Source organism: Pleurodeles waltl, chromosome 7, assembly GCF_031143425.1.
Source record: "Pleurodeles waltl isolate 20211129_DDA chromosome 7, aPleWal1.hap1.20221129, whole genome shotgun sequence".
Taxonomy (NCBI): domain Eukaryota; kingdom Metazoa; phylum Chordata; class Amphibia; order Caudata; family Salamandridae; genus Pleurodeles; species Pleurodeles waltl.
In genome coordinates this window covers 800,155,230-800,182,850 of record NC_090446.1, presented here as the reverse complement: position 1 = coordinate 800,182,850, position 27,621 = coordinate 800,155,230, and the positions used below count along the sequence as shown (strand labels likewise).

Here is a 27,621-nt window from a genome sequence, read left to right as displayed (position 1 = left end):
ATGAAGAGGATCAGAGCCCTCTACCCCCTCTGGGATCCCAGCAATACAGAGGTTATTGCAGCGAGAGTGTCACTTTGAGTCCTCAGCTCGGACCTCTGATTCCTGCACCTTCATGGTAAGGGTAAGTGGGTCTCAGCCAGAACTCCAAAGCTATCCTCTTGTATATCCTGCTAATGTTGAGGCCGGTCACCCACGTTCCACCCCATATTGGAAGTGAATCCATAGTCTAGGGTCTTCTAGTCCATATGAGACAGAGAGTACTGAGAAGTGATACAGTCCGTGTGTGTACCCGCCAGTTCCTAGCCCAGTAGAACCTGGGGCAGCATGCGTATTATCATGAGAGGGGAAATGCAATGGAGCAATGTCCTGGGCCCTTTCACCACTGCCTCCAGAAGTAGGGCCAACAGTGCCCAACAATTCACTGTTGATCAATTTCTCAGCTGAGATTAGGGTCTGCAGACCTCTGGGGATATGCATCAGGGCCCGCCTCTCCCCATTTCTCTACTCCTGGGAGGCATTATTCCCCAAGCACTGCACTGTGACTCCACCACAGTCGACTTCACCACAGCAAGTGGGACCACATAAGGAGTCCATCACATTATCCAGGGTAGTCAGTCATAATCCTGGCCCTCTTCCTAAGGAAAGATTCATTTCAGTCCAGAGTGTATTGCTCAGTAGCACCACACCCCAGAGCCAGGCACATGGCTCCGGCCTCAGTTGTCAGTAAGGCCCAACTTGGTCTGCCTTCAGAGGGCCCCTCGACCCCACTCCTTTGGGTGATGGAACAGATATGCATGGATGACCACACCAGTGTAACCGGAAGGAGCCAGAGCAGTGAATACTTCCCTATGACGCCCCTGTGTATGCACAAGTATGATGTTTCTAAGTGTAGGCGATTAAGCAGGCCTTCAGCCCCTCTGGAGGCCCTCTTGTTAGTTGGTCATAGTTCAGTATAGGTGTAGGTCCCCAGTGGCAAAGAAGGGAGGGGTGTGGCAGAAGGAGGTGTTCACTATTCTGCTTTTAGGTTTAGCCTCTCTCCCTCCGGGTCACCGTGCTTCACCGGCATGCATCTTATTATTCTGCTTGCTAAAGAAAGCCTCTACGCGCTGCCCCAGGTCATGCCGCCAGGACCATCGCAGCTCCGTCAAGTCAGTGAGTGCATCCACCTCTGCTCCTTTGATCCTCCAAGTGCCTCCAGGTCAGAAGCCTCCTTCATATTTGCTGCACAATCCTGTCATCCTCTGGGCAGGGAACTGCATCTGGCTCACACCATTTTACACGCCGGCACCACGTCTCAGGTCTGTAGTCTGTGCACAATTCTTTTTCACTGTGCAATCTGCACTGTTTTTGGCTTAATCAATGCCACCGTCCTCCCTTGGTGATGAGCACCATGTGGTGCAGATGCGGGTGTAGTCAGATGATGGGTCTCTCTGTCGGAGCAACTCCAAAGCCCAGCCTCTATCCGCAGCACCTGGACATGCCCCCCTAGAGAAATCCCTTATGTGTGAGGAATGAAGTGGTGCGAATATGTTGCAGGCCTGTGTGGAGCAAATGGTGAGAAGTGAAACAATATGAAAAGGACCTGCCTATTTAAGAGAGTACGTGAAATGAGAGCCTGGACATTTACATGAGTTTTAAATGCCTTTAAGATTTTAGGTGTATTGCTCATGGACCTTTCATAATGATAAGGTGCAATACTGCCATTGTCGTTAATTGTAATTATCCCTTGTAAAGATACAATGTTTCCGATTTGTCTTAGCCTTCTGTGTTATTAAAGGAGGGAGACGTGAGGCATTCTTAGAACCTGTAAATATGTTACTGTCCAGTCCAAGGAGACGGTTGGAGACTGAAGGAGTTTACGACGGCTGAGGTTGTTTGTAATATGCCTGAATAAATGTACCATCTTGACTGCCTACATCTTTATTACGGTGGATCACCCAATAAGGAACGGATTGGGTCAAGGAAAATCGCTCCAAATCTAAAGAAGATTGCCAGTATGTATTCATATAATTTCCCATTAAGTGTTCAGTAAGTCCTAAAATGTGCCTTGTACTTTTATAGACCGTGATGCAAGAATATATTCATCCATTTGAGAATTTATATGTTCTTCTTGCTGGCTAGCACAGAAAAGTGGAAAGGTATTACTTAAGATTATTGTTTTAGTGATGGTTCCTCACTGGCTGACTGGAAATTAGCAACAATTTCCTATTTGCATGTAGTTATTAACATGTGTCATGGAAAAAGTACATTAAGCCAATAATACATTCAAATGACATCAATTACATCAGAATTATTGTCTCTCATTTAAATTTGCATTAATGAAAAGCAAGAGAGGATAAACTAGTCAATCGGTTCATAATACATCAGAAAAAACATGATTGTGTCCTTTAGGGGCAAGTGAGCACTATGGAACAGTGGAGCACTGAGACTGTTAAAGAACTCATTAGTTACATCAGAGTTGTATTTTGCTCCTCATTAAGCTGTGAATTATAAGCACTAACCCAATTTTAATATCAAGCATTAAATGAAAACACATTGACCGTTATCCACGAGTGCCTTCAGTTACTATGCCATTTTTTATGAAGCCGATGTACATTTGTCTTCTACGTGGTAAAGTTTTCACATGGGCTTTTATTAGTGTATTGTGATTTTAAAATGTGCTTGTTTCATGTTTTACATGGAGGTTTACACGTTTGAATGGAGGTTTTCTTGGCTTCCCAATTGAGAATTTTGCCCTCGATATGTGTAGTTTAAAGGTTAATGGGGAATTAAACACACAGACATTTACATTAACGAAAAACAAGAGAGGACCAACTAGGCAATGGGTTCATAATACATTAGAAAAAAACATAAATAGGTCCTTTCGCAGCAAGTGAGCATTATGGAACACGGGAGCACAAAGACTGTTAGAGAATTCATATCTTTCAGACCACATATGCACAAAACGTTTGCAGTGCATTCCAATTTGGAAGGAAGGAAGGAAGTGAAAACCGCACTACTTTGCTATATGGCATGGGGTAATATGATAAGATCATGCAACATCTTTGCAAAACGTCTCTTGCACTGTAAAGGTGTCAGAGAAGGGCGTTTCATGCTACACATCACTAAGTGGGATTTTTTTCCTTTAAATTATTTAAAAATAGAAGTAACAGCTAAAGACATGTTACCCCTAAAACCACTTATTAGTTGTGCTAAATTAATCTATAGAGGAGCGGCCTTCATGTAGACGTTTAGAATACTTAAGTGTACACTAAATTCAAGTGATTTTTCTATCTTTCACAAACCGTGGGTCGTGACCCACTGGTGGGGCGCCAATTTCTAGTGTGTTACGAAAGAATAATAAATAAAGAGACCCTTTCATTTTGTCACATTTGCTATACTTCTTGGCAGAGGTCAAATGTCAGGCAATGACGTCTGAGAAATTGGTGCTTATTCTTTTTACACGGATATTGGTGTTTACTTTTATTTTTCTGACTGCAAAGTGAAAAGAGACTGCAAAGTGAACCCTGTGACAGTCTTGGTGGGGTGGGGTGGGGTACAAGGAATGTCAAAGAAAAGGCTGTGGGATGTCTTTTTTTTTAACACACAGCAAAATATAAACACATGTAAATTAACTGTAGATATATTTCAGAACATATCAGCAGTCAGGAAAGCAAAAATGAAGTAATTATTTTTTTGCAATTATGTGATGTAAACAAAGATTTTGATAGGATTAAACCTAATCAAGATACTTTACTTTGTGATGCGCAAACTATACGTAGTCACTGAAACATGATTTTACACATTATTATGTGAGTGCTATATACATTTATAAGTGAAGTGTGTGTCTGTGCAAAATTAGTGGCCTTTTCAATGGAAAGTGTGTTGTCGGTATATGACATTGGGCTACTGCATTATGCTTTAGTAATATACTGTTCCAAAATGCACCACGAGATATATACAACCAGGCACCTTCCTATACAAAAATATTCTGGGTGGCTTTTTCCGAATGCAACACACATAGAAAGATGAAAAACAAGGAGATATTGAGACATTTCTCCTACTTGTGTCTTCCCTGGGGAGGTAAAAGATTTTAAGGCATCCCTAGGTTTACAAGCTCTTGTAAATATGAAGATGTGTCAAAATCCATGGCTTTTACATGGGAATACCCACTGCAATGCCCATGGAATGACTCCCTAACGAAGAGTAAGGTAACGCAGCGATTTGCACTGCCTTGCCTTACTCCATATCTATGAGTCCATAAAAAGCCATGAAAGTGGCTTTGCATGGCCTCATAGATATGGTTGAAAGGTTCCAGCACAAGCACTCTCATAAATATGCCCCCCGTTCTTTAGAGAGGATTTTCCCTTTCAATATCAAGTACTATTAATGCATGGTCATATTACCTTGTTCTTGTTTTTACCGCAGGGCCAAGCACTTTTTAATAGAATGACCGTTGTACAATAATTTTAAAAAATTATTTAAAAAATAAGCAATTGTAAAAGGCAAACCATGAAGATTCCCCCTTCTATCTCCCATGAGGATACCCAGCTGCAATAACTAACACGCTGACACCTAGATCCTCAGAAAACCTTTGCATCTCCAGAGAGCCCAAAGTGACGTCTAGTTGCCTTTAACTTGGGGTGAAATGTGTTTATTGCAGAGCACGTGCACTTCTACTTGAATTACTGGCAAGGCAAGACTGTCTAGTCAAAGGAGAGTTCAAAAGAAGGAACATGAACAAGATTTACCACTGTAAATTATTTATTGCCCATGATTGCAATTTCATTAATTGATTCACTAACATGTAGGCACTTTTGTAAACCTTTATATGGCAAGACTCAACACTGTGACAGACTAAGTGGCGGTTACAGAGAGAACATTTTCTTCAGTTCCTTCGCAATTTCAATGCATCAACGTAAGAATTGAGGCTACGTTTGATGAAAAACAGCCTTTTGCAGACATCACTTAATAAATTCCTAAACCCTTTGCATGTGTAATTTACAGATATAAAACACATAATACAATTTACCAGTTAGAAAATATGCATATCTCCATAATAAATCTTAGTGTTTTATCATAGAGTGCTGCCCTTGAAATAATAACGTATGGTTCTATAGCCCAAGTTAATGGTGCTCAATTTAGCAACCTCAGAAGAAAGAAAGGTCGAGTTTGCTTCACCCGATTTCAGCCAGTGCCATGCGGGACACAGCAGATTTAATCAGTGTGAATCTACCTACTTCTGCATCTTGATGGTTGTACAAGAGAACTCATAGTAGCATTGTACCTGCATTGGTGCATTGCAGAGATTGTGCTGCAAGTAAGCCTGGGAGTTTCTAAGGGGGGTGACAAAATATGTACTATCACTTAATCACTTAAGAATCAGCAATACGATCGAAAACAAGAAAATACACAGGATACAAACACGTCCGAATAAAACGCTGCAATAGAAAGCACCTTCTCTGGTAACTGTCTACAGAAGCTTAAAACAAGCAGGAATCAAACCAGATCTTGCTATGCCGAATGATCCTACAATTACTATGAATATATTTCCACTGGAATCCTTACAGAGACCCAAACGAATATGCAGCCAAAACTGCATCTTTAAAAGAACTAAAGACAATTAAAACACTATGACAATGCATTAATATAATTGAACTTAAGGAACTTCCGATGCTAAATACAAATAACTCTAGTCCCACAAACACAATCAAACAGAATCTATTTCAAATTCGATATGTATTGCACAGCCAATCATGCTGTTTTTTTAAGTGGAAATGTTTTTGTTCTTTGACAATAATCACATGTCTTCTAGGGCCCGAAACTCCCTTTCAAGGGTAGAGGTTAGTGGAACGTGAAGAATGTAATGTTGCCTAAAGGCATTTGTGCACTATTCTTGAAATTATATTTGTAGTTACGAGATGTTTTCTTATCTAAAACAATCTAACCACACATCTACCCCTCGCACTACAACAGTGAAAACGAAAGCACTGCTTCAAGCATTTTTATGATGCCATTTAAGGAAATTTCATCTTGAAAGGTATACAGTTCTCTGGCCAAACAGTGACATTTAACTCCGCTAAGAGAAAGGGAAAGGAGAGAGACTGCATAGAATGTCTCAGCAGGAAAGAACAGGATACCACCAGAACATTGTGGAGCAAATAAATGACAAAAAAAGGTGAGATGCAGATGTAGGTTGGGTAGAGACCGGGGAGATCGAGAGCGCTGCGCTATAGAAAGTGATAAGGTAACAAAGAAGGTGAGCTAAAAAGAGATAAAACAAACAGAAGAGACGGAATAAAAGGTGACGCAGAGTGAGAGATAATCGCAAGGAAGACGAAGAAGGTGGAATATTATTTGAGTTGGATTGGAGTCACCAAATGGAATCAGGCCACAAACATGTTTAGGTAAAACAGAGTTTCAATCATTTAAACCTGAGCTCTACTCGCTGGTAGCTACAGCGCCGATTTTAGCAGTAACTAAGCAGCTAAAAATTCAAAACACAATCAAAATACCACAAGAAATTCGTTGCTCCGTATCCCAGCCAAGATTCTTGAGAAGCATCTTGATCAGCATCTAATGATTCGGTCATTCGGGCTTCAACAGTATCATATGCAGATGATACACAGACCATTGTATATATCTTGGAGGATTTGGAAGCAACTGCGGCCAAATTTAAGAATTGGATGAAAGCATGGCCTCATGAATGAGTAAAAACTGTCTGAAGTTGAATGGCGAAAAAACGGAGGTATTGTTCTGGAAGTCATTCATCAATATGTAATCAGAACTGGTGGACAGAGGAGGTAGGGACTTTACTCGCACCTACAAAGTCAGCAAAAAACTTAGGAATCTGGATGGACACTAAATTAACTTTTGAGAGACAGGTCTTCAATACGTAGCAACTGGTTTCTGGAATATTAGAACATTACATTAATTTTTGTTTATATCCTTCTTCCAGTTCAGAAACAGATGTCCCTTGCTCTTATTTAATCCAGAATGGATTACTGCAATGCTCTTCTACTAGAAGCTAATAAGGCCACCCTAGCCAAACTCCAACTTTTGCAAAATGCTGCAGCAAGGATGATATTGGATGTCCGTAAATACATGTCTTTTTTTTAGTGGACTACGCAAGCTTTACTAGCTTCCTCTTTAGAAGCAAGTGATTTTTAATGCCATGAAGATTGTGCAAAAGGCACTATATGGCACCGCAGCAGAAGAATTAAAGCCATGTTTCAATGGAATTCCCCACTAAGGTCACTTAGATCAGCAAAGCAGAACCTAGTTGTTATTCATAGAGTGTACAGGAAGAGATGGGGAGGAAGGGCATTGTCTGTGGCAGCTGCCAATATTTGGAATTCCCTCCTCCGCCACCTAGCCAGGATCAAATGGCACATGCCTTTTAGAAAAACCTTAAAAACATGGACCTTCTCTTTGTAATGTCCCGGTGAGTGTCTAGGTTGCAGCTGTGATCTGTTTGTAGGCCATTTTGGTTATTATCTGTTTGCTAGTTTCTAAAAAGGGATCTGCAACCATTTATTCATTCATTCAAAGACAGAAAATTGTAATGAGTTTTATGATACAAAAGCAACACAATTCTTATAAGGAGAACTGGAGATCTGAATTTTTAAAAATTCAAAGCAAGAAGCACAAAGAAAAACTAAAGGGCCAATCAGTAGTCAGTGTTAGTGGCTGACCGGGATAAAGGTCAGTTTTAAGATGACCACAATGGAGTACGTGTAGGACACACCAAGTGCGTTCACCCTGGTACAAGATTTAACTTTCTGACTCAGTCTCCGAAATGAAAGTTGAAATCCTTCAGTGGGGTAAGGGCAGGCTGCATCCAAGGAAGTCCTCTTGAACCATAAAGCTGCTAGACAAGGCCCAACTGAAGTCATTGATTTCAGTGAGGAAAACTCAGAGTGGAACAATTTCTAATTTTGTGGCATGGAAGTCCTCATGTTGGGCAAATACTTTATCCTCCTTTGCCTGGTCAAGATATCCACCTTCAGAGTTAATTATTATCTTCAGCTCAAAATCCTCCATCGGTGCCAGCCTGGAGCTATATGCGATGTGGTCACTTCGGAAAAAAAAAGTTAAAGTCCCAACTTTTCAAATTTTCTGGAGCTGCTCCTCTTGGGCAACTCTATGGCTCACAGTACATCAGGAACACCACTTGAAGGCCAGGTGTCACCCCAGCAGAGGCTAACAGCAGGGTCCAGTCCACTTCTAGTTTCTTCTGGCCAGCCGGGCACTTCAGGGAGTAGGCATCTTGCATCTTGTGGTGTCCCCGTATCACAGAAGAGTTAGCCAACTGAACCTTGGAGACCATTTCTTAGTTCTGGGTACAAGTGAGAGAACCTCCAGCCCGTCATGTCTTCGCACAGGTTTCAAACAGGAAGTCCATTGATCTTTTCTGTTCTTCTGCAGGTCCACAATGTTCTGATCAGCTGTAGCTGAGGTGCCAGCTTTGTTGGTTTCCCTAGCCTCTGGCTGGTAGTGACTTCGAGACACTCCTCAACCAATGAGAAAATGTTTCCAGGGGAAACCCTTCCCACTTTTGCAGCACACCGTGTTTTCCTTAAGGGAAACTATCTCATAGTACACTATTATGAGGCACAACATTACAAAGTCTTTCTTGCCCTGAAGGGAGGATATGTGCTAGTCAGGAATCCGTATTTACGCAAAACTGCAGTCTCCTCTTTCTTAGATACACCAAATTGGTTCTGTGAACAGCTCAACCCGACTGGGCTGGTGCCAAACTGGCTACAGAGGGCTTATGGAACTAAACGCTTCTCTTCCCCAAGTCTCCATTTACACTTAACTGTCGCTGGGCAGACCTTATCCATGTCGCTCTCAAGTTGATGAAGTTCCTCAACCCGCTGGCCTTATTGAGCTGATACCTGTCACATACCTCACAACCAAACCTTCCTGTGAAAAGGCCTAAACCATTGTTTTTGTGCTTGGATCACTTTTCTCACCCCTTAAAGGGGAAACACTGGGGGAAACATCTGTTAGCAGGCAAATTGTACATAGATACTAGAGGATCAAGCTGATAAAGTATAACTTTTTGAAAACCATTTTTCCAAAATATTAACTAGAAATCTGACAGAATGACTGAACTGCATTTTAATAAATATGAAAAAATAGAGGTTTAATAGCTGTTGTGGCACACTTGTACTTCAATTCTACACTTCAGTTTTTCTCATGGGGCAGCTACAGTTTTTCACAGCAAAAATAGCTTTTAGGAGTTATTCACTCTAGGTACATGCCAACATCAAATTCTTGAATGTTCTGTTTTTAAATACTAGCACCCCTACCTTGTGGGCTTCAATGACTTTTAAAGGTTGCATCTTTATATTTAAAAATAGGGTTATCTCCTTTCAGAAAGGGTTATTTTGATAAGTTTGCTTGCAGGTTTGGAAGCTTCAGGAGTCAGTCTAGACAGGTAGGCCTAAAGACACTTTTATTTGGTCACTGAAGTGGATGGTACAATAATTGCTGCAGTCCACAGGTGACACTTAATTTTCCAGGCCAATGGTGTGTTTTCTTGCACCATGTACTATGGCTTTACTTCAAAGTTAAATATGTCAATTGGGGATTAACTAATGTCACCATGTTTTAGAGGTCAGAGCACATACTTTGGGACTGAGCAGCAGTGACTCAGTGTTGTGCAGAGATAAAAAAACAGCCCCATCATTTAAAAAATGACTGTCACCACACATAAAGAGTCACTTGGAGGAATTGGTAACAATAAAGGGAGACAAATAGTGTGAGGTGCAACAGAAAAAGAAAAATATAGGTAGATAGAGGGCAATGATAGAGAAAGTAAAAAGTGGAGGGAGACAGGGAGTTAGAGAGTAAGAGCTACAGAGTGGTTAAGATAAAGAGGGAGCACTGGTAGAAAGTGTTGGAGAGTATGAGGTATAGTGAAAAGGTATTAGAGCAAGACATATGTACACAGGTGAGGTAGAAAGAAAGATGAGGTAGAAAGAAAGGCTAGGATACACTTAGAGAGGGGGTGAGGCACAGAAAGATTTGAGGTAACGAAAGATAGAGGTCTGGTACAATCACAGGTAGGTTGAGAAAGAGAATAATGAAGATGTAGAGATCATAAAAAGGACCTACATAAGTCCCTTACATATCTTTGGAAACAAACAAGATCACATGATGAAGCAAGTCAAAATATGTGTATCCTTACAGATTTCCGAAAGGCAATGGACTAAATCGGCACAGAGTACCTTGCCTAATACTCACTGTAAGCAGTATGGGAGGAAGGTATCTGTTGACATCAAGATAATCTACTCACAAAGTTATGAAACAAAAACCCTCAAAGTCATATAGCGTCACATATTTACAAGTGGTGTAACAGGAATGTTACTATAGGTCGATTCTATTTAATTTGTGAATGAAAATCTATATGCACTTTAGATGAATCATTAATTCTAGTATTACCAGCACAGGAGCTCCCTAAAATACACAGATGTCCTAGTCCTTCTATCCCATTTAGAACAAGACCTCCAACACAACCTCAACATACTGCAAAACCTTTGTTCCTGATGATACCTGAAAATAAACAGAACAAAAACAAAAGTTGAAAAACTAGCCAAAATCAGATTACAATAAATGGGGAGACCGTCAATCACACATTCAAGTAATTAATGATAATTACATTCAGCAGATCTGGGTTGTTCTCTAGATCCATGAAGCCTGAAACAGAAGGTCCAGGTGAGCATTCAGTGCTACAAAGCCCAGTAATTATACTATGAAATGCCAAGTCAAGCGCAAGGGGAAACATTTTTTGGGGGTTCCTTCTGCACAGCAATGAAATCTTGGGCCAAATACACCAACAATTACATCCAGTGGGGATCCAGCATAAGACAAAACATTCACAAGGTCTTCTGCATGGCAAGTTGACAATATACTAGAATAATCCAAAACAATAACTGCAGACAAGAAAGAGGGAAATGTCCAGTAATAAATTGCAAAAAAAAAATCAGGCTGGATTTAACGTATGTAATTTAAGCAAAAAAAAATGCCTTCTACGCAAAGGCTAGCGAAATGTAGAAATGGGACACCGAATCTTATGCAAGTGACCCCAATCTTGGAGGCACAATATTTGAATCTGATATATAAAAGCAAATATCAATATGCATCCCAATGGAAAACCCAAACAGAGACTCAGTCCAAAAATAAATTCTGCACATGACCGCAGTAGTTAAATATAGCAGAATATGTACTCGGTATAAAGATTCATAAATGTAAACAATTTTGAATTTATGATGAATTAGAGGGTCAGCAATCGCTATGCTAAGGACTGGAAAAGTATGACATATAAGGATCTGGAAAGCAGAACAAGAATGAATAGGTGTTAGAAATGAGGTTTCTGGTTGTCAGAGTATGTGCCCTGTACAAGCAGGAAACACCACTCTACTCAGGGTAAATCAGAGACACACTTTAAATTAACCTGCGCTCACTCTCTGGTAGCTTGGCACAGAGCAGGCAGGTTTAACTTAAGAGGCAATGTGTAAAGTATTTGTGCAACACACACACACACAGTAAAACAATAAAAACCCCACAAAAAGACTCCACACAGGTTTAGAAAACTAGAGAATAAATATTGGAGTAAAAGAAGACCTACACAAAAAAATCCAATCAGTAGATGTCAAGATATGAATTTTAAAGAATAAAGTTAAAAAAAACAATGATTAGAAGTCATTAGTGGGCAAAAGGTTATTTGAGGTCACAAAGGACCTGTGGAAATCCAAAGTTCAGGCTCACCGCGATGGTGAGTAGGATGGCTACGGAACCTATGCTGGGTTCGCTGAAAAAGTAGCTTAGATGGAGCAAAGTGTTGACGTCGAGGGTACAATGCATCAATATTTTCCACGCAGTCGGGTCACTGCGTCATTGTTGGGCTCTGTTGGAATACAAGCAATGTGTCATTCTCGAGCCGTGCTGTGTCTTCATGGAAGGGTGAGGCATCGGTTCCAACCAGCACAGTGGTCACGATGTGTCGGTTTTTGCAGAAAACAGCTGCAGAACCCACTTCTGAGGCCCAGACTGAGGGGGCACCTCAGGCAAGGGAGTCCAACAAAACCAGGAAAGTTGCAAGAAGACTTTAGTGCCACTGAGACTTCAATGAATATGAGGCAAGCCAGCAAGCACTTGGGGTCCCTCTGGGGTCAGGTGAGATGGATTCAGTCCTGGTTCTCAGCAGAGCAGAGATCTGCAGGCAGAAGGTCAGCTCAGCTAATCAGAGAAGCAGTTCCTCAGAACAGTCAGTCCAGGCAAAGTGGCCATCCTTACAGCACTGCAGTCTTTACTTCAGCAGAGTTCTTCCCAGGTCGGGTAGTAATCTCATTTGGTAGGGTCAGAGCCACAGTACTTATACCCAAATATGCTTTAGACTTCAAAAGCAGCTCATTGAAGTGCACAGGTCCACCTTTCATCCCAGCCCTGGCTCCAGACTATCAGTAGTGGGTAATCAGCCCTTTTTATGGGGACAGGCACTTCCTTATTCACGTGTAAGTGTCAGCTCCCTTCACCTTTCCTGCCCAGGAATGCTCATCAAGGTGCAGATAAATGAAGATGAGTGCACAGACACACCTAAGCTTCCAGTGTTTGTGGCTGTCTAGAGAGAATTCAAAAGTGTAACTGTCATTTAACCCAGATGTGTATTAGAGACAGACTGTAAGGCACACAGAGAAATAAGAGCAGAGAAATACCTGCTTTCCAAAAGTAGCACTCAGAACATTAACATTAGAGAAATGCCTACTTTCTAAAAGTGGCATTTCTAAAATAGTAATGTTAAATCGGACTTCACCAGTAAGGTGGATTTATCATTAAAATTCCAAAGGTATGAAATATGACAAAACTACTCATTTCTTATCAGGAATCACAGCTTAAAAGTATATTGACGAATTCCCAGTGCTGGCCTATGAGAGGAGTAGGCCTCACAATAGTGAAAAATTACTTTGGGAGTTTTTCACTATCAGGACATACAAAACTGAAAGTACATGTCCTGCTTTTTCCTTACATAGCATCCTCTCCTATGGGCTACCTTGGGCATAACTTAGGGGAGACTTATATGTATTAAAAGGGGAGTTTAATGCTTGGCAAGAGGTTTTAAATTCCAAGTCAAAGTGGCAGTCAGATTGTACACACAGGCTTTGCAATGGCAGACCTGAGACAGGTTTGAAAGGCTACTTATGTTGGTGGCACAATCAGAGTTGCAGGTCCAATAACAGCATTTAATTTATAGGCCCTGGGTATATGGTATACCACTTTATAAAGAATTGCAAGTAAATTAAATATGCCAATTGTGGATGCACAAATGTTACTATGTTTAGTGGAGAAGCACATGCACTTTAGCATTGGTCAGCAGTGGTAAAATGTTCTGTGTCCTAGGACCAACAAAAAGATACAGCAAAAACAGAAGGTAAATGGCAAAAAGACTGGGGGAGAGCCTGCAGAAAGGACCATTATTCAGCAATAGGTAAGAAATGTTACAGGAGATGTGCAGAAATACACCTCCTCATACACTGTCTGAGATACTAAGAAGCAAGAAACTAAATCTATGTAGAACTCTACCACAAGAAGTGCTCCATTACCTCTAAGAATAATCAGCAGAATCACACCATCAGCAGTGAAACAAAAACTCGACACTGGAAAATATATGAGTCATCAACGTTTGGCGCTAATTGAAACCCCAATACGCAATGCATTTCTAGAATAATTGAATTGCATTTTTTATATGTGAGGGAGATAAAAAGAGAGCAAGTCAGACAGACAGAGGGAGGTACCTAGAGGTGATAAACAGAGATGCGAGATACTGAGTCAGGCATGAAGCAGAGATGGAGATGTGAGGTACATGTAGGCGAAAGGAAGCATCTCAGAGGCAAACATGAGGCAGCAAGAGAAAGAAGTATAGATCATTGAGAGACAGAAAGGTATGGAAGGTGGTAGAGAGATAGGTATATAGAGTTTGATAGAGTGAGATGAGGTATATAGAGGCAGAATGGTAAAGAGAAGCATAGAGGTCAAGTTGGGTAATGACTGAGATGATGTAGGAAGAGATAGATTCAGAGAGACAGGAAGAGGTCTGGGGGAAACAGAGGTAATTTAAACTGAAAGAGATGTAGTGTAAAAAGATAGGGGTGAGGCTATAGTGCCTACCCAGAAAGAGTTATAAAAACTACAGGGAAGCTAGCAAAGAATCAAAATAGAGAAGATCTCTTGGAAAATCATACATGTGACAACTCCAGCATCCAGCTCACCGGTCACCACTTCTAACGCCATTTCCAACTGTGTGAAAAAATAGCATAAACAAATACTGGGGCATATTTGAAACAGGTATACGGAAAACAGAAAAAAACAGGGTTTCCTTTTAATGGCAAGAAGCTTCAAAGACAGTTTGGTGTCCCCACACCCAAAGAAGAACCCACATGTCAGAACCACCAAAAGGAACACACAGGGACTACCCAATGTCACAGGCCAATATACATGTGGGAACTGTAGTGTATGCCATCTAACAATGACTACCAAAACCCTCAACCAGGCAGAGTATGGATAGTCAGGAAACTAACTGCAACTCAGCCAGGGTGATATACTTAATTAACCTGCCCATATAGTCTCCGCTATATTGGCATGACAATAAGGACAATTAAAATACACATTTGCAAACACCACAGCAACATCAGTTGCAAACGGAACACAACTAAGATGACTGACAATCTTCTTAGAGATAGCCATACTACCAAGGGCATGAAATGGATTGTAATTGAACAACTGGAGGGCAATAACAACAACACTGAGGGACAACTGTTTGAAAATAAACAAACCCGGCTATAGCGGCTTTCTACACAAAAAACGGTTTAAATAATAACATTCCATGGAACAACATCCAACTATGAACCCAGCTTTCTGTGAATCCTCAATTTTTCTTTCAACTCTCTAACAAATGGACAATAATTGAACAACTTTAGCTGCGCAACCACTAACTCATTAGTATAGGTTGCCTCATGTCTCTTGGTTTTTCTTAAAAGCCTAAATATTATGGTTGCTTTTTATCCCTTGCCAGGATTCCACCTTTTGTTGATAAATATGATTTTGTTTTTAATAAGCCTAAGCAGCAATAACTGCATAACGACACCATGAATTTACACCATTTCTGGAATATAAATTGGGGACATTCACGCCCTTTTTAAGCCCTTTTTCACCAATATAATTGTGGTAGTAATTTTCGTGAAATAGTTTTAGGAGTTGCACAAGTATCCCCAGGCTTGTCAGTTACATTTCTCTTTTTGAGTCTGTCTTTTTTTGTGTGGCCATGGATGTGCTGCAGCTTTAGCAGGCATTCATTTCAGTTTTCATGGTACGTGGCATGGCTTCACCCACTAGCACATCATGTGTACATAAAAGCTCCTGTCGAGGATGCTACCGACATGCCCAAATGCATGCAAGGCTGCGCTGCAGCTCACCAACTATTTAGTCATAAGCAGCGGTGAGCTGAGGCAAGATATGGAGCTCCAGAGGCCATAATATAGGTACTGACACGGGCGACCACCCTTGACAAAGAAATTGCGAGCAATTACCGCAATGATGGAGGGACCACTAATTATGCATGTGATTCCTAACAGTGTGTACCTACAGTGCTCACCACCTCGGAGCATCCATGATGTATGGAACAACCCAGCAATAGGTATGTGATCACAGCATGATTTTCATGTCTTTTAACCACTCTGCTTTGTGTGCTTTCTCATTGTTAAAGTAACTATGAGGAGCCTTATTATCAAAAGAGATGCATGCAACATACATTGCTCTGTCGCTACACAGCAGTTCATGCTGTTTCACTATGCACTGCATGAACATCAGGGTGCAGAAATCTATCCGCGATTTTGGTTTGTCTGCATGATGGGTTAATACAGAATCATATACAGCAGCACTCTTCTATTTTCACTCAGGGCCACAGTTGTTTTTGTTTTTGTTTTGCTTGGGACAACGAGCATGGCATAAGTGTGCAGAGTGATTTGCCCTTGTTCTATGTATCTGTTGTCTACCACAGTACAAAACTATGTCCTTCTCAATCTTTATATTCCATACAGAAACTCAAATGGAGTAAAACACAGACTAAACCGTAAGTTATCCACTGCGATAATATTGCATGCCTTTGCAGGCACGTGATTCTAATCCAGGCGAAAGCCATACTTGCCTACTTGGGCAGCTGAGACATTATGGCCGGAAAATCTCATTCCACATTAAGGATGTGAGAAATCATTGGTTTCTTAGTACACATCCCCACTACTTTTACTCCTTGTCCAAGGTTGCCTCTATTAAAATACACCATACTGGTGGGTACCCTAAGACAATTTAGAATTCACTTCTTTTCTCATCTGAGAGGAGCAAACTGCCCCCCCAAAAACCTGCTCTGGTGTAATCAAGCGTTGAAGCACATCCCTGACATACTAGGTGTCTAGAGTGGGACCCCAATGATGAAGCATGTCAATATCTAGGTTGTTGGGTGATGGGTCTTTTAACAAAACCCAAAGGCGTTTTTTTCCTCATTTAGTGTGAGGGACATCTCAAAAGAATTATTAAGGAACTAGCGTACTTGTTTTTTATTGTTGTAAGTGTTTCCACAGTGCCACTAAGATTACCAACAGCACTGGATTGTAGCATGGCAAGGCTCTCCACTGAGCAGCCAATTTCTGACAGGGAAGAAGAACAAAGCCACACAAGGATGGAAAATTGCAGGGTCCTGCTAGACCCGATTGTTGACTAAACCCTCAAAATCACAGCCCCTAGGTTCAGTTTATTAGTTTACTGCTTCTCTGATTTTTGAATTAGAGGCAGTGTACATCTGTTGCTGCACATACATGAAGAGATGCTTTACATATACATGTGGTGTATTCATTTACTACATGTGCATTGCTGCTGCATCTATATTCTGCTCATATGGGTCAGTCAGTTAAATGCTCCTGTCAGATTAATGTCAGATCTAGTACCTATACAGCAAATGTCTTCCATTTTTCAAAGCACAGTAAATACCAGGAGTTATTGTTAGTCAATGTCATGGTCTCTAATTTTCAAACCTTGGACAGATGGAAGTCTGTGCTGTGAGTTTTCAACTTATTCCTAAACTGAAGCAGTGTTGTGGCGGTCCTGGTGGATACAGGGATGTTGTTCCAGATCTTGGGTGCATAAGTATGTCTGGTATCTTTATAACTTGGTCTTGCGAATTGTCTACATGACTTTGAGCTTGTGTTTGTAATAAATCCTTCAAATTTGCTTCCCGACTGGAGTGTTCCTTCTGTGTTCCTTCTGTGGCCACATTGGTCATGGTGTGCGAGTTAATTGGGTTTGTGTTGAAATTTTGTTAGTGGTCTACAACACCCTATACTGGGTCCAAAGATTCATCAACCTGTGAAGGATGAAAATGCTCTATCATGGTACATCAATGTTATTCTAACACTAAACGCTTATGGCAGGAGCCTAACACAATCTAGGACATAATACCATAGCAGTTAAAAAAAAAATCAATGGTTTTGGAACACACAACCACATGTGAATTCTAGGAAATTGGTAATGTTCAGTAAACAAAACGGAAAGCATACCAGGCCAAATGCTACCAGCTTCACTGGCTAGATGGCAGGGCCAGACTACGTTTCAAAGCAAAAGCCTTTATGACTAGCAGGATGGGTAAGAAGGAAGATGTACACCAACCACGCTGACTTCTATTGGCAAAACACATGAAGCTGGAAAGGATGGATGTATAATACGGCACGTTCAACACCTAATACAAATGAGGAACCGTGCAGGTGATAATCAGTGAGAAACGCAGAAAAGGCATGATTTACCAATATTATAGATGTGTGGAAAATACTTGAAAAAGTACTCTTCTGTATCACGATACCCAAAAGGGTAAGCAACTAAGTGACATCTAACACATCAAAAATTGCAGATGCGGACAACGTAGAACACCACTGAAGGTTGTATTCCATTGCGTGGAAAACACTAGCAAATACCGAAGCACCTTAGCTACATGATACGGCCTGGCGGTGTTCTGCTGGCAGATGCTGCTGCTGGCATCAGCGCCTCATCCTGTCTCCTGCCAGAAGACCCCCTGGCTACAGGTAAGTTGGGTGCTCCGACAGGGGAGGGGGGTGTTGTGTGTGTTCATGCGTCGAGGTGTGTGTGTATGTCTGTGCGTGCGTATATGCGGGTATCTGATGCGTGTTGACTGTGTGTGCGTGTATGGATGTGTGAGTGCATGTATGTTGCGTTGTGTGCATGCGTGTGTGCATGTATGTATGTCAGTGCGAATGGATGTGTGTGTGAATGGATGTATGCATGCGTGGATGAATGTGGGTATGAGTGTGTGTATGCGTGTGTTCGTTGGTGAGTGAAGGTGTGTGTATTTTGTGTGGGGGGTCTGGAGAGGGAGAGGGTTGGGGCAGATCTGGGGAGGGGGTGGGAGGTGGCAAAGACCTCCATCAGTGACAGGGAATGGATTCCCTGTCACTGATAGTGCCTACCGCCATGGTTTTTGTGGTGGTAGGGAAGCCACAAAAACCATGGTGGTAGGCGGGGTCATAATCCCGCAGGCAGGCTAGTCACGGCCGCCTGGCTGGAGGCGTCTCCAGCCCGGCGGCTGTTACCGCCGTGGCAGCTGGTGTGGTACATTGGTGGTTTGGCTTGAACCAAATCGCCAGTGTCTTAATATGGGGAAAAGTACTGCCAGCATGTTGGCAGTACTTTTCTCCATTTTACCACCAGGGTCATAATGATCCCCTTTGTTTCAAATTTAAGCTTTTATTCACAGGGTTTCTAGAGTGTTCTATCCTCTACTCCTACCAATTGGACCATTGGTAGTGGTGATGTTCTTTGTTGATCAGTTCAAAGGTCATTGTAATGCTAAGTGCCATTCACTACTTTTTTTGCAATCCCTTGGTTGCCGAAGCATTAAATACTTAACAGGGGGTGCAGTCTGGTTTGAATACCCTCTCTTCAAACAGACATCCTGAGGCAGCCTACACTCAACAGTGCAACTGATGGTTGATTGCATGTTGGAGTTTGGACTTCCTGTTCGCTGCAGGTTTATGCAAAGTGGACACCACCTGCTACCACAAGCCTCCTTAAGACTGCAGCCCCACCAATGTAATGTCTATTATACATTTGCACATTAGTTGCTTCTGACCAGTAACATGTCTTGCTTTTTCAATTGTGTTGGAGTGTACACCTGTAGAATATAGTCACACATCACACCCCATCACATGCACTACTGTGAATGTATGTTTCCATTGCTACAAATACAATGAAGAAAAGGCCAACTTAGACCTGTACTGTATGGTCTATTTCTATAGAGTAAATTAGGATCAGTCTGCCCTGTATCACTGGTAAAGTGACAAACTTTAGGTATTTGCCAAACTGAAGAACTCCTCCTGGCCTGTGGTCACTTTAAGAGAGTTACACAGTCTGTGACTCTCGTTCTAATATAGAGGGCTGAAATTGGAGACCAAGTTAGAACTTGTTGGCCTTTTTCAATGAAGAGTGTTAATAAATTCTGTTAGCATTAACCATTACAAGATGGGATATGGAAGAAAGGAAAATGATGAGAAGGGGAGAATACTAAATTTGAAGGTCTGTGTTCTAAAGGATAATGATCTTAGGCCCTGATTTATACTATTTGGTGCAAAACTGCACCAACGCATTTTTACTCCAAAAAGTTTAGCGCCAGCTTGCTCCATTTCTGAGCACCAGCCGGGCACCATATTTATGGAATGGTGCAAGCCGATGCAAAGGGTAGGGTAGCAAAAAAAATGACATTAGCTGGGTGGGGCTGGTGGTATGGAAGAAGGGGGTTTTGCGTCAAAAAATGACGTTAGGCAGGTTAGAGTAAAAAAAAAAAAATTACTCTAATCAACCTAGCGTCATTTTCTGATGCAAAACCGTCCATACCTCATGACTCCTGTCTTAAAAAAGACAGGAGTCATGCCCACCACCCCAATGGCCAGCACAGGGGACCAGGGTCCCCTGGGCATGGCCAATGCACCCAGTGCCATGTAGGGGAGACCACTTCAGTGCCTTACTTATACTTACCTGGGATGGGGTCCCCCATCCTCTGCTGTCCCTCTGGTGTGGGTGAGGGTGTCCCTGAGGACTGGGAAGGACACCTATGGGCTTATTCCATGGTGTTCCACCATGGAAATAGGCCCACAGGTCCACTAATTCCCAAGCTTTGCATCATTATTTGACCCCTCCTCCCCCCCTGTGCATGATTTTAGCACGGGGGATAAATATGGTGCTAAGGCCATAGAGTCATTTTTTGCATGGGAATGACTACTTTGCATCTCATTGACGAAAAGTAGGTTTCCACATCCACAAAATGACTATATAAGTACAAATATGGAGTTAGTTTTGCACCAAATGTGCGTTAAAAAAATGAAGCAAATTTGGCACAAAACAAGCATAAATACCCCACAGTGTGCAATTTTTGGAGTGACTGAGGGAGTAAAAGTAGATTGTTACATCTAAGAAGAGGTTCATTAAATGTGTTGTGTGTTCACACAGGTTGTTCTTTTCACACTCTCTCTCTTGCATTCATCTGCAAACATTACCACTCATAGGTTTTCCTGTTACGAAACCACATCAAATTATGTACTGCAAGCAAAGTTACCGCAAAAACGAACTTTGCGAGAATTTTCCAGAGCTGATACAGCATGAACACTTCAGAATGTGAAAAGTTTGAAGTTTCCTTGTCTGTGGGCAACTTAATCATTTGAAGCGTCTATCTTTTCTTTTGTTCCCTTTCTTAAGACTCAGCTTTCATTATACTCTTATCAGTCTCAACAGGAAACACCATCTATGAACTGAAAGGATTTACACAACATAATACTAGAATCAAACAGGTTAGTCTTCTACGCTAAAACCTGTGCATCACAAACTCTTTGCACATCTTATCCAGGGCAGAGAGATCACCTACTTGTTATCTTCATCCCTTCTTATACAAATCTTCTGCAATCCATTCATTAATGAATTACAGAAGTTAGCCATTCATGAAATTTATGAGTCTCGTTTCCTATGTACATTAATGAAAGAAAGATTACCTTTTAGTCTTTCTTCATTTACCTTCCTTTACTCATAGTACCCCTACACTCTAATGTACTCTAGGTAATTTATAGAGCGCATGGCTACCCAAAGGCTTTCCAGTGCTCACACCAATCAACATAACCTCATATCGAACACCATATGGAATCTGAGGGGCAAATTATTAATGAAAAGCTTTCAAGGACTTTTTAAAGATGGGTTCAGAGTCTATTTGGCACAATCTGAATGGCAAAGAATTCCAGAGCTTAGGGCCCAGATACTTAAACAAACTGCCTCCCCATCTTGCTCTTTGGATTTTTGGTACCATTGCAAGAAGTGCATTCCCTGATCTCACTGTCCTTTCAGGTTTACATGGTTCAATAAGAGCATGTAGTAGTTGAAGTCCTTTGTTACAGTTGGCCTTGTGAGCAATGCAGTGAACTTTACACTGCACCCGCTGCTCAATCAGGAATCAGTAAAGATTAGCCAGTGCCCTGCTTATTGTGAGAGGTAAGGATGCCTTGGAATATTAAAAATGAGGCAGGCTTCTGCATTTCAAATGAGCTGTAACTTTCTTTTCACATTGGGGGTGAACCAAAATATAGAGAATTCTCAAAACCAACAAGGAGATTACCAAAACCGGTACAATGAGCCTTCGGGAGAGGCTGGCAATAGTTCTAACACTTTCCTCAATAATCCTAGTAGTCCATAACTGTTTGCTGCCAGTTTGTTGACCTGGGGCTTCATAGTGAGTGAGTTACCCTACAGATGCCCAGGCTTTTTATGGGTTTTTTGGGGATAAGTATATTCCTTAGGCAATCCAACTAGGAAAATAGAGTACAATTGGACAAAGTATTGCCTAGGAGCATAAGCTCACTGTCGTCCCCATTAAGCTTGAGGTAGCAGCTGGCCATCCAGTCAGCAAAACCATTTAAACATGGGGCAAGATGTTGGCAGTTGGAGCCGTGTTCTAAAGAGATAGAGACACTAATTGGGCGTCACCTATGTAAGTTGCTATATTCAACCCAAACGTTCACACTATCTCTGATGGGGGCATATGTAAATGTTGAAGAGGACAGGGCTCAAAGTAGAGGTCTAGGGTACTCCACATTTCAAAGAAAAGATGTCTGAGTAACACATTTAGGCTCTCATTATGACCTTGGCGGTAAATCCCACTTACCGCCATGCTGACTTCCGCTAACATACCACCACCCATATTATGACCCACACATAGCAATCCGTCACTATACAGCCACACACACAAGTCCGCCAGACCAAAGGTCAGTGATAAACTGGCAGTACCAAAACCCACACCTCTACGCCAACAGAACAACACCCACAGCATTATGACCCACGAATCACTGCAGCGGACATTTAATGGCGCTAAACTTTTGGTGGTACATACTGCCACGCTCAAAATACACACAACCTAACAAAACAACACCACATTTGACAATTCAAACTACACACACCTGACACCCATACACACACCACACCCACACACCACTATAAAACACACACCCACATTAGCCACAACCCTTTACCATTACAAACAATTGCCACAAGAGAAATAGCAAGACCACAGACAAGACCACAGAAACACACCACTATCACCTATACACCATCCACGCATTCAACATCACACACCCCAACACAGCACCCCACACACCCTCACCCACACCACTCACACTACACCCATGGCACCGCAACTACACCCCAGGTTCTCTGAGGAGGAAATAAGGGCCATGGTGGAGGAAATCATCTGGGTAGAGCCACAGCTATTCGGATCACAGGTGCAGCAGACGCCCATTGCAAGGAAGATGGAGCTATGACGGAGAATCGTGAACAGGGTCAAAGCCGTGGGACATCACCCCAGAACAAGGGATGACATCAGGAAGAGGTGGAATGACCTACGGGGGAAGGTATGTTCCACAGCAGCAAGACACCAAATAGCTGTACAGAGGACTGGCGGTGGACCCCCGCCTCCTCCCCCACAACTTAACAACATGGGAGTAGCAAATCTTGGCGATCATGCATCCTGAGGGCCTGGCAAGAGTAGGAGGAGGACTGGACTCTGGTAAGTCAAATTTCTATTACTATCACCCCCCTACCTGCATGACATCACAAACCCCCACCCCTACCCTCACTCCCATCACTTCACCACCTCCCACATACCCCACCATCACAACACACTCATCCCAATACCAAGCCCTGCATGTAATGCCAATGCATGGACACCACTCACAGACCTGCATGGACACCCATCACTAAAGCATGCACATTAGAGAGAATCACCTAGCCTACAAAATCACTACTCACACAAGGCAAAGCTGGCAGGGCAATAACAACCATACAGGGCAACACACCCCTGCTTAGGATGACACACACAGAAACAATAACACTGCATTTACATCCCCACAAGTCCCCCACCCACTGGAGGGGAGGTGCCAGCAACTTCCAGTCCACCCTCAGAAGAGGTCCACAGTGATGACAGCAGCTCTGGACACCTGGATCTGGATGACCAACATGGCCTATGAGGGATCTCCGGACAGTCGGTTACCCAGGCACAGTCCCATACCTCCACAGAGCCTCCCTCCTCAGGAAACACCATCACAGTACCCACCCAGTGGGCCCATACCTCTGTCCCCAGGACACGTCAATCAGCAGTGTGTGCACCAATACAGGGATCCCAGGCCACCCCACAAACACAGGATGATCAGGGACCTGGGGTCAGTGGCGGTGGGCACATGGTTCAGGGGACAGAGGCACAGGACAACATGGAAGCTGGGAGGGCTGCTGTGCGACGGGGAGGACAGTCCCAGGGAACCAACTCTCCAGGAGGCACTTACCAACATCCTGGAAGCATACCACTATTCTCAGGAGATGATGGGCCATATACTGGACAAGTTGCAGGAGGACATGCGGCTGCAGGAGGGACAGTACCTGGGGATCAGGGAGGACTTGAAGGACATCAACACCGCCCTGGCCACCATTGCAGGGGTGCTGGCTGACATGGCCAAGACCATGAGGGAGGCAGTGGCACACCACTGGGCCCCTGACACCAGCCAAACCGATGAACAGCCTTCCACCTCCTCTGCCGCTAGTGGACAAGAGGCCTCGCCACAGGACCAACAGGCCACCAGCACCCCAACCCCTGGAAAAGGAAAACCACTCCACAAACGGTCCATGCAATCCAGGCACAAGCCAGAGAACATTGCTGAGAACCCCACAAGGAAATAGGACTCTCCTCAATGTCACCCTTGTGTCCCACTCTGTCACCCTGTCCACCTAGAACTGCCATTGCTCCCCTTCCCATGCCCCCTTGGACAATGCACCTGTGATACAAATAGACTGGACTCCATCCTGGACTTTCCTCCATCATCAACCCAACCCATTGCACATCCCCCTCTAATCATTAGCACTCAAATAAACGCCATTTAAAAAAGACATGTATGGAGTCTGTCACATCATTTAACCATGTATTCATTTAACAAGCTTAAAACACTGCAATATAACTGTACAGTATTGTATACATACGAATGACTTGTAGCTGGCTGCAGTCAACACACCAGGAGCGATAGTGGAACACAAGTATCTGAAAATAGAGATGCCAAAGGGTACAGTAAGTGGCCATAGAATTTTGAAAATTAGCCTGCCAGTGACAATGTCAAATACAAAACTGTCAATGTAAAGTGTAATTACATTGTCTTACCTGTGTGTCATTGGAAGTACTGTCTTATAATACAACTTCTGTTGTCCTCATCTGCCTCCTAATCTTCACTGTCCATAGGGTCCACTGCTGCCACCCCCCATCTCCAGCCTCATCCTCCTGCAAAAAAGGCACCTGGCGACGTAAGGCAAGGTTGTGCAACATACAGCATGCCACGATGATCTGGCACACCTTCTTGGGTGAGTAGTACCTGGATCCACCTGTTAGATTGAGGCAACGAAACCTGGCCTTCAGGAGGCCGAATGTCCATTCAATTATTCTTCTTGTTTGCCCATGTGCCTCATTGTAACGTTCCTCTGCCCTTGTCCTGGGATTCCTCACAGGGGTCAGTAGCCATGAGAGGTTGGGGTGACCAGAGTCACCTGCAAATATTGAAGGACAACTGTTAGACATGCACTACCCCTTAGGGCTCACACCATACCCATACACCAACATTCACTGGGTGGGAAGCAGGGCTCACCTATTAGCCACACCCTGTGCCTCTGGAGTTGAGCCATCACATATGGGATGTTGCTATTCGTCAGGATAAAGGCATCATGTACAGACCCAGGATACTTTGCATTGACACAGGAGATTTACTGGTCCGCCGGCACACTATCTGCACATTCATGGAGTAAAAGCTTCTTCGATTTCTGAACACCTGTTAATTTCTCCAGGAGGGGACAAATGCAATATGTGTACCATCAGTAGCCCCAATAATGTTGGGGATATGTCCAATTGCAATAGAAATCAGCTTTCACTGTGGCCAAGTCCTCCACCTGGGGGAAAACGATGTCGCTGCGCAGATGTTTAATCAGGGCAGACAGCACTCTGGTCAGCACTATTGAGAACATTGGCTGAGACATTCCTGCTGCCAAGCCCACTGTCACTTGGAAGGAGGCAGGAAATGGAGAACAGATCAGACTTGCACAAGAGGGGGGATCCTGGTGGGTTGACGGATAGCAGATATGAGGTCAGGTTCCAATTGGGCACACAGCTCTGTGATTGTGGCCCTGTCCTGTCTATAGGTGAGGGTAATGTGCCTGTCCTCCATTGTTGCTAAGTCCACCAGGGGCCTGTACACGGGCGATGTCTCCATCTCCGATGCATCCGCAGCGGTTGCAATCTAGGGGGCATAAGGTGAGTAGCTGGTCAGTATCCCCTATTTCAAAACACTACACTGCATTGCATGTTGTGACTGTAACACAAGATTGTTGTATAGGCCCAAATGGTGCATATGTGTACTGTGAAGCAGTTAGGTGCCATGGCCTGCCCTCGCCCCTGAAATGGCGTCTGCCTGTCCTGTATGGAGTGACATGTGAAAATGAGGTAATTACGCTGACATTGTGCGCCGTTGCGGGAGGCGGTCGAAACGTGACTGCAATTTTCTATCTGTTCACCCACTTGCTACCTGACCTTCAACAGGAGAGGACCTACACTGCAAGCACTGCTGTGACCTGTGTCTGGAACCGACCATGGCTCGTGTGACTGGGGAAAGGGCCCCTACCTTCACCGCTGTGGAGTTGGAGAGACTGGTGGATGGGGTCTTACCCAAGTACCGAATGCTGTATGGAACTCCATACCAACAGATGAGTACACTGTGAGCATGATGCATGGGGCATGAATGCATAGAGTGCTGTGTGTGAGGGCCTCGTGTAAGGGGGGGGTTGGTGGAAAGGCCCTGGGCAGCGTGCTGCATGTAAGGTGAGCAATGTCTGTGCGTAACGGGATGGGAGGGCTATGGTGAGACATGAATGTAACAGGCCAGAACATCTGACTGATACCGTTTTTCTATGTGTATTTTTCTGCAGGTCAGCGCCCATCACAAAAAGGGTATATGGCGTGCCATCGCCAAGGACGTGTGGACCCTAGGGGTCTAGGGCAGGCGGAGCATCTTCTGTTGGAAACGGTGGGAGGACCTGAGACGCTGGGCAAGGAAGACGGTGGAGGCCCAGATGGGGATAGCCTCCCAATGAAGAAGGGGTGCCCATCAATGAGCATGGTGGGGTGGTCTCCAAGTGGGGGATGTGGGCCTGTGGGTGCCCCTAGGCCAGGCCAGACATTGCAGGGTAGGTCCCATGTTGGGCAGGGTATGATGTGAACCACCTCCAACCAAGCTAGTAGGCATCCACTACTGGGCAGGGGTCTGTGGGTCTCTGATATGCTGTTAGTGACGTTAGGTATTACTGTGAATGGGCTTGTGACTGGTAGTGCATTGCCTAATGGGTAGGGCTGTACCCTGTGTGCGTGTGTGTAATGTACGCCAAAGGTGGTGTTGGAGCAGCCCCTGACCCAGTGTATCCTTTGTCTCTCCCCCCCTTTTTGTTTTGTCACCCTGTCCTTCTGTGCATTAGCATCATCTGGCGAAGGAGCGGAGGCACCATTAACGGAGGGAGCTGCATCCCACAGGGCCCAGGAGGCCAAACCCACAGATGGTGAGGGCACCAGTGGGACGGAGGGTGAGGGGAGCACCACGGCAGAGAGAGGAGGGGACTGTTCGGACAGTGATACCTCCTCCGATGGAAGCTCCCTGGTGGTGGCCACCCCAACTACAGGTACAACCATCACCCCCACACCAGAACCGCCCTCCCAGCAGCCCCTCAGTGAGTTTCCCGTGCCCGCTCACTCAGGAGGGTGGGCATTTCCTTCGCCCCAGGGACCTCAGGCCCTGCCCCAGTTAGCCCTGCTGCCCTGGGTGAGGAGGCTATTGACCTCCTGCGATCCATCTCTGTTGGGCAGTCAACCATTGTGAATGCCATCCAGGGGCTGGCAGGCCATTTGCAACAAACAAATGTATTCCTAGAGGGCATTCACTCTGGCATGGCGGCCGAACAGAGATCAATCCTGGC

At 43.7% G+C, this 27,621-nt stretch overlaps 1 protein-coding gene across 1 annotated transcript in view; it reads right to left on the bottom strand.

Annotated features, from left to right (window-relative positions):
• The window catches only part of LCP2 (lymphocyte cytosolic protein 2), a 465,302-nt gene that overhangs the window by 351,570 nt on the left and 86,111 nt on the right, over positions 1 to 27,621 (bottom strand). The window lies entirely within an intron of this gene.